Below are 7,382 nucleotides of genomic sequence, written 5' to 3'. Positions count from 1 at the left end.
CCTCGTGTCTCCACACATGAGGAGTTACCAACAAATATTAGCAAATATGTTGATATTAGCAAATATTTAGATATTAGTAAATCTTCCCATCACCAGGGTGGCAGTGGCTCCTGCACACAGTGACTGGATCAGATCCTGATTTCCTAGGAGTTAATTAGTGCATAACTCAGGGAAATCAGATTAGAAAATTCCTGGGGTTTTAGATTTGGGTTAAACCCCCGCCTGCACATCATTTGGAGAGCTCTGCTGAGGAAGGCTGAGGGGCAGCAGGGCTGGGGCAGAACGTGGCAGTGGTGAAGGCAGAGAACAGGGCACAGGAGGAGTTTTCAGGAGTCGTTCTCATCTCCAGCTCACCCACAGACAGGGCAGTGATATTTAATACCTCCAACCTCAATAATACGTTCAGCAGCAATTCCTGAAAGAAGAAATGGCTTTTCCTGCGGCAACAATAAAGGCAGATCTCTAGGGAAAGAGGAAATAAAATGTTTTTGTTTGTCTAAAATATGAGCTGTGAAAATAAATAGCTGTTCCATACAGAAAATGTCATTCAAACAAAACCCTGCACTTTGCTTTTGATAGGATATTAAACATGACACTGGCCCTGTCTGAGATCCCTGCCCAGCTCCCATTACCCCACAGACGCCTCTTGCTTACACACATTTTGTTTTATTGGTCCTCACATGCAGTGTGAGTCTATTCCTGCCTTGTCATTAATTACTGGTACACATTTGCACAGCCCCAGAGCCTCCTCAGGGGAAAGGCTCTGCTACATATTTAAGAAGTAGATTTATGAGTGCTTATGCAGATGGACCCTCTGGAATAATTTATATTTTGTTGGGATGATTGCTCAGCCAAACACATCTGAGTGGGTTTTGTGTTTTGCAGCGCAAGAACAACAACATCCCCAAAGTCAGAGGCACAGGAACAAACACAAACTAAAGTGGCACTCCCTGGGAGCTCAGGGAACAACACTGCCTTCAGTAGCGGAGGTACTCAGCACTGAAATGGGAATCAATCAGATCTGTTATTTTAATCTACTTCCCAAAAGTTGGAGCAGCTAGTTGGATTGCCTGCTTTGAGCTGTGGTGCAGAGTGAGAGAGCTCCAAGGGCCTTTCTTTACCCCTTCCCTGCTCTAATCCTGCGGATATAATTACTCCAGACTCCTGCCCTGGTTCAAAGCCCACTGAAATTGGTGCAGCCTTTTCCTCTGGCTGCTGAACTCGTCTGTCTCCCTGCACTGTGGCTGCCTAAGGAGTGGAACTAATGCAGTTTAAGGGTGCATAATTCCCATTCATGTCAGGAAGGAGAGGATTTCTATGGAGATCAGCATCTCCTGATTGCATGGCTAATCACTGCCTCCCCACTCCACAGGCGAGGGAAATAAATATTTTTCCTGGGAATGAATAAATGCCGAGGTGACAGCTGAAGTGATGGAAGTTAATGGGGAGAGCAGCAATTCAGTGGGAGGAGTGATAAATAAACCCTGAGCTCTCAGGACACTTCACCAAACCTGGGGGACAAGGCTCTGCCCTGCCCAGAGCATCCCACAGAGAGGAACAGGTCACCCCAAAACCAAACAGAGAGGAAAAAAGGGGGAAATCCTTGGAGTGAGAAAGGTCTCTGGGATGAGCAGGCTCTGGCTCAGCCCCATCCTTTCTGCACTCCTCAGGGTCCCAAAACTCTGGAACAGAGTGGAAGATTCAGCACCCCCTGCCTTGCTCTGGGGGATACAGGGAATTTCACCATCTGCTGGGATCATTAGGAGCTCACAGGAAAGGGAGCAGCAACAGGGAGAATGCCTGGGCAAGCAATTCTGCACCTTGCATATCAGGAAAATAAATTTGTGTGCATTGGCAGGACAGCCTGGGGTTTATTCTTCTGATTAAAGATGGTACTGCCCTCCAAGTTTTACTTTCCAGAAGCCTTTGAATGGTTCCATGATGGAAAACAAGTGGAGAGTGGATGATAAGAACTGTGCCAACATAACCCCTAAACAGACCAGGCAGGTGACAGCCTCACCTGAGAGCATCCAGTCACCAAATTCAGAAATCATCCTCATGTTAAACCCCAGTTCCACAGCTTTAAACAGTTGTCTCACCTTGGTTAATCAGAGAATCAGAATTATCTGCTTTTATTTTTCTGTCCCAGCATGTTTTGTTTTTTTTTAATTTTACCTTTCCTGTTCACAGCCACAATTTAACATCTATTTTAACCACAGCTACATCCCCCTGCCAAGAATAACTGAAGTAGCAGCTGGTTTTAGGTGCTCAGCAATTTTCTGGCTCCAGAGCAGGATCTCAGCACACCTTCTGCTGGCATCTCATGGTTTCACTGCAGAGCAGAGAGTCAGGAATATTTGATGTGGCAGGCACAGGTGTTATTAAATTATTGGCACTCTGCAGATTTCCAAGCTAACATTGCTTTTCATCCCTGGCTAAATGGCCTCATTCCCTGTTTGACCACAGGCAAAACCAAAGTGCATGCTGCGGGCACAGCAGAGACCAGGAGTGTTTAATTCAAATATAATCCATTCCCTGTGTGGTATTTACAAATCTTTATTCCATCATTTTCTTCAGGATGACAGAGGTTGTTTTTATTTCTTCTCACGTGTCCAGCTGAAAGATGCATTGCAGGAATTACACATCCCTGTCATGGCTTTGCTGTGTCCTGCTCTCCACAATTCCTGCTGCTCCCAGGAGGGTGGCAGCTCCTGGCAGCCCTTGCCAAGGACAGGGAGAGCACTCTGGGCTCCAAACAAAATGGGCATTTAATAAAGCAACATTAAAAGGCCCTTCCTTGCATTTGTTAAGATTTGTTGAGTTCACAGCAGAATATGTAAGTAGAGGACACAAGGTTGGGAATGTCAGGCCAGAAATCTGAGAGACAAAATTAAAGCAATTGCCAGATTTTAACTGTATAATTGGAGAAATTCTCCGAAAAAAACCCCAAAAAAACAAAAAAACAAAAAAACCCCCCAAAAAAACAAAACAAAAAAAAACCCACAAAAAACCAAAACAAAACAAAATCACCAAAAAAACCCCAACCAAAAGCATCTTAATGAGCACAAGTAATTAAATCTGTTTTTATGTATTCTTTAACACATAATTTGCCCAGTAGGACCAGATCCTTCCCTGCACTGTTTTATGTGGTCCTCATCCCACTGTTTCTGAAAATGGCAGGACTTGTACTACAGGATTGTCCTGGGGACTGCAAGTGTGGCATTCCCACTGTGAGGATGTGGAAAATTAAATATTACAGAATCCTGGAATGGTTTGGGTGGGAAGGGACCCTAAAGCCCACCCAGTGTCCCCCCTGCCATGGCAGGGACACCTTCACTGTCCCAGCCTGGCTTTGGAACTCCAGGGATGCAGGGGCAGCAAAGAGGGAAGGAGTAACTCCAGGCTGGGCTGGAATAGAGCCTGGATGCCCAGGCCCAGGTGGGCACTGCTGGGTTCCTCACCTGAGCCCACAAATTCCTCCCACAGCCCCAAATCCCTTCGGGAGTCCCGGGCGCTCCCCGGGACTGCGGCAGCCGGGGGGGGCAGGGGATGCGGCGGTCACAGAGCAGGGATAAACCCGGGAGAATTTTGGGGATTTCCTGCCCCAGCCGGGTCCAGGGCAGTGCTGGGCGTGGATCCCAGTGCCAGGATAAGGCTGGCATCCTGGGATCCCAGTGCCAGGATAAGGCTGGCATCCCGGGATCACAGTGCCAGGATAAGGCTGGCATCCTGGGATCACAGTGCCAGGATAAGGCTGGCATCCTGGGATCCCAGTGCCAGGATAAGGCTGGCATCCCGGGATCACAGTGCCAGGATAAGGCTGGCATCCTGGGATCCTATAGCCAGGACAAGACTGGCATCCGGGATCCCATACCCAGGATAAGGCTGGCATCCTGGGATCCCAGTGCCAGGACAAGGCTGGCATCCCGGGATCACAGTGCCAGGATAAGGCTGGCATCCCGGGATCACAGTGCCAGGATAAGGCTGGCATCCTGGGATCCTATAGCCAGGATAAGGCTGGCATCCCGGGCAGGGCTGGGTGTGGATCCTATAGCCAGAACAAGTGGCTGGCATCCCGGGATCACAGTGCCAGGATAAGGCTGGCATCCTGGGATCCTATAGCCAGGATAAGGCTGGCATCCTGGGATCCCAGTGCCAGGACAAGGCTGGCATCCCGGGATCACAGTGCCAGGATAAGGCTGGCATCCTGGGATCCTATAGCCAGGATAAGGCTGGCATCCCGGGCAGGGCTGGGTGTGGATCCTATAGCCAGAACAAGACTGGCATCCCCAGAACTCACTGCCAGGACAAGGCTGGCATCCCGTGGCAGCCACTGGCATCACGCCTGCCCAGACAAACACTCCCGGCTCCTCCTGCTCATCTCCTTATCTCCTTATCTCCTTATTCCCTTATCCCCTTATTCCTGTATCCCCTTATTTCCCTTATCCCCTTATTCACTTATCTCCTTATTCCCTGTATCCTGCAGCTGGAAAACCAAAAATTCATCTCACCAGTGCGAAAAAATCAGTCTTGCAATGGCTTAGAGCAGATGAGCCCTCCCTCCTTTTACCTGCAAGATTCCCAGAGAGTAGAAAAGCTGGGAAAACACTCATGGACAAAGCAATCACCCTGAATGCCTCAGCACCTACTCCTTTTACCTGCAAGATTCCCAGAGAGTAGAAAAGCTGGGAAAACACTCAGGGACAAAGCAATCATCCTGAATGCCTCAGCACCTAATTATCTTTTTTTTTTTTTTCTTTTTTTTGGATTGTCTAAACTTACTATCTTTCTTTATAAGGTTTTTTAAGGTTGAAGTATTTAATTAAGAAATTACACTTAAATTATTTTTATTTTTAACTTAACTAATCAAGTCTGCAATGTGGACTTTTTTTGTCTAATTACAACATACTACTTAAACTTATGAAGAAGAAGGTAAAGGAGAAGGACTAGTTTCTGCCTTAAAATTTGTATCTTGTATTATAAATATTACTCAGTTTTAAAGTTTTCTACTACGTGATATTACACACTTTTAATCAAACTACACACTTGCAATCCCAGTGCTATCCATCAATTTTGGAAGCCTCCTCCACAGCCTCAGGTCAAACGTAGTGCTCTTCTTCTGGGGGTCAGAGTTTGCCAGCACAGAAAGTCTCAAACTCTCAGCATCCAGATCTCCAACATCAGAACCCACAGGCAATAAAAAGCAACCACAACAAACTTCTCCCTGCATTTGTAAATCCAGAAGAGTGGAGCAATCAATAGAGCAGAGGTCTGGGTTCTAATCAGAGCCTTCTGTGTGAAACCAGCTTTTCTTTAAACACTACAGGCTCGTGGTAGGGGCAGAATATTCCCTAAAAACCAGAGAATGGTTCATTAGTGTTCATGGGAACAGAGGATCAATCTGCCCCTGTGAAAGTTAATGAGTCCAGCAGATTTCACACCCCGGCCCTGATCTCTGTGCCTGAGGCTGCAGGGTTGTTAGCACTCCCCAAACTCAGCAGCAGGGCTCAGCTACAACTCTCCTCGAATTAATTCCATCTGTGTGACTATTTAAATAATTGCCAATCTGCCTGCGTGTCACAAACTTCTAGAGATGCTCACCTTCTTAAATATTAATGAAGCTTTTCTGCTGTAAGGTGCAAGGGAAAGGAAAACTAAACACAATTATAAGAATTAGAATTGACAGCAGGGAAAGCTGGAAAAATAAAAGGTGTTTCACTCAGACAAATGCTAAACCAACCCACTTTAATCACTGCCTTCCCTCAAGGAGGCAAAAATTGCTTTATTAAATCTTGATCAAGAAAAAAATGGAAGATCTCCCTTATTTAAGAAAAAAAAAAAAAAGGTTTGAACTATGATAAAAATACCTCGAGGTTTTGAGCAACTTTTAGCAAGTCCTGGTGCAAATCCAGGTTTCCCTTCATCCCTTCAAATGGGAATGGAGATGATGTGACCCATCCCATTTCTCCCAGCAGCACCAGGATTTACTTCCAGCAGCTGTGTTGCCCTCTGTGCTATTTAAATCATGCCACTTGCATTTTGTTACCTGCAATAAAAACAAGTCTACAAAAAAGAAATGTAATGGCAAGTCTTGATATTAGATTTTTTTTTTTTCCTCATTAATTTGATTCCAAGATTGGCATTTTAGGAGCATTACCTGCTGTGGTCTGGACTCTCTCCCTCTGTGCTATTCCAGTTTGTTGGTTCAAGAACTGGAATAACTTCTCAGCGTGGATCTGAGCAGTGGGGTGAGCAGCTCCACTCTTCCTCCCTGCTCCCTTTTCCCCTTCCCCTAACACACATCCTTCCATCTCCCCTGCTCTGGCCTGCAGGTGCATTTTGTGGGATGAAAGGGCCCAGGGGTTCAGCATCTCCCTGAGGCTGAAGGATGTAAAAAAGGCCATGCAGGAATCCCATGGGGCAACTGAAACCAGTCTGTAAATTGGCTTTTATTGTCCTTTTCACCCAGAGCCCAACCCCTTGGTGAGGGGCTGTTTTTGTGCAGGGCAGTCTCTGGAGATGAGGAATTCTCAGGGATGTGCCACCCACTGAGCCCTGGAGCCCAGAGCCCCACAAAGGGCTTGCAGCACCTTTTCTGAGTCCATCTCCAGCCAGAAGCACCTGGAGGATCCACGGCAGCTCCTGCCAGGTGTGCCAGCACCCACGGAGCCTGAAGAGCCAGCTCCAGACTCAGGGAGCCCTTCCCACTGCCAGGAGGCCATTCCCCCCAGGAGCAGCAAATCCCCTCAGCTTTCTGAGCCAGCAGGGATGGAAAATAACTTCATTGCTACCAAAAATCAAACCCAAGCAGCTTCTCCATCCTGTGCCATCCCCAGCCAGTGACTCACAGCAAAGAGAGTCCCAGGCTGTTTCCCAGCCTTCCCAGGCAGTTTCACTGGCAAGAATAATCTCAGAGCTGGTTGATTTAATGACCCTTCATTTAAAGGCCAAGGTTAGAGTGACTTTTTTTGGGTCTTTTGTGTAATTGGAGTGTTCAGCCACGGCTAGCTTCATTCCATCAATCACTGCATGAGTGAAAGGTGAATAAAAGCATTTACTGGAATGTCATCTCCAGATGAAACAACAGCTGCTGCCAGGGAGGGGATGCATCAGCAGAAGCAAACCTGGAGGATAAAGACTTATTAGTCATAACATGCCTTTCAATCCCTTCTTGGTGTGAGCAGTTCAGCTCTGGGATGAACAAAATCCTTATTTACAATAAATTAAGCTTATCTTTGCACTGTGGGGCATGTCCCACAAGGATGGCAGATTGATTTTACTTCCTTCAGAAACGCATCTGCCTGCACCACCCTCAGGGTTTGGCTTCCCCGAGAGCCTCCCTCCCCTCCAGCTCTGTTCCACAACATTCCTGCACGTGGAAA

This window comes from Onychostruthus taczanowskii, unplaced genomic scaffold, assembly GCF_017590055.1.
Source record: "Onychostruthus taczanowskii isolate IOZ18803 unplaced genomic scaffold, ASM1759005v1 scaffold57, whole genome shotgun sequence".
NCBI lineage: Eukaryota > Metazoa > Chordata > Aves > Passeriformes > Passeridae > Onychostruthus > Onychostruthus taczanowskii.
This window is presented reverse-complemented; position numbering follows the sequence as displayed.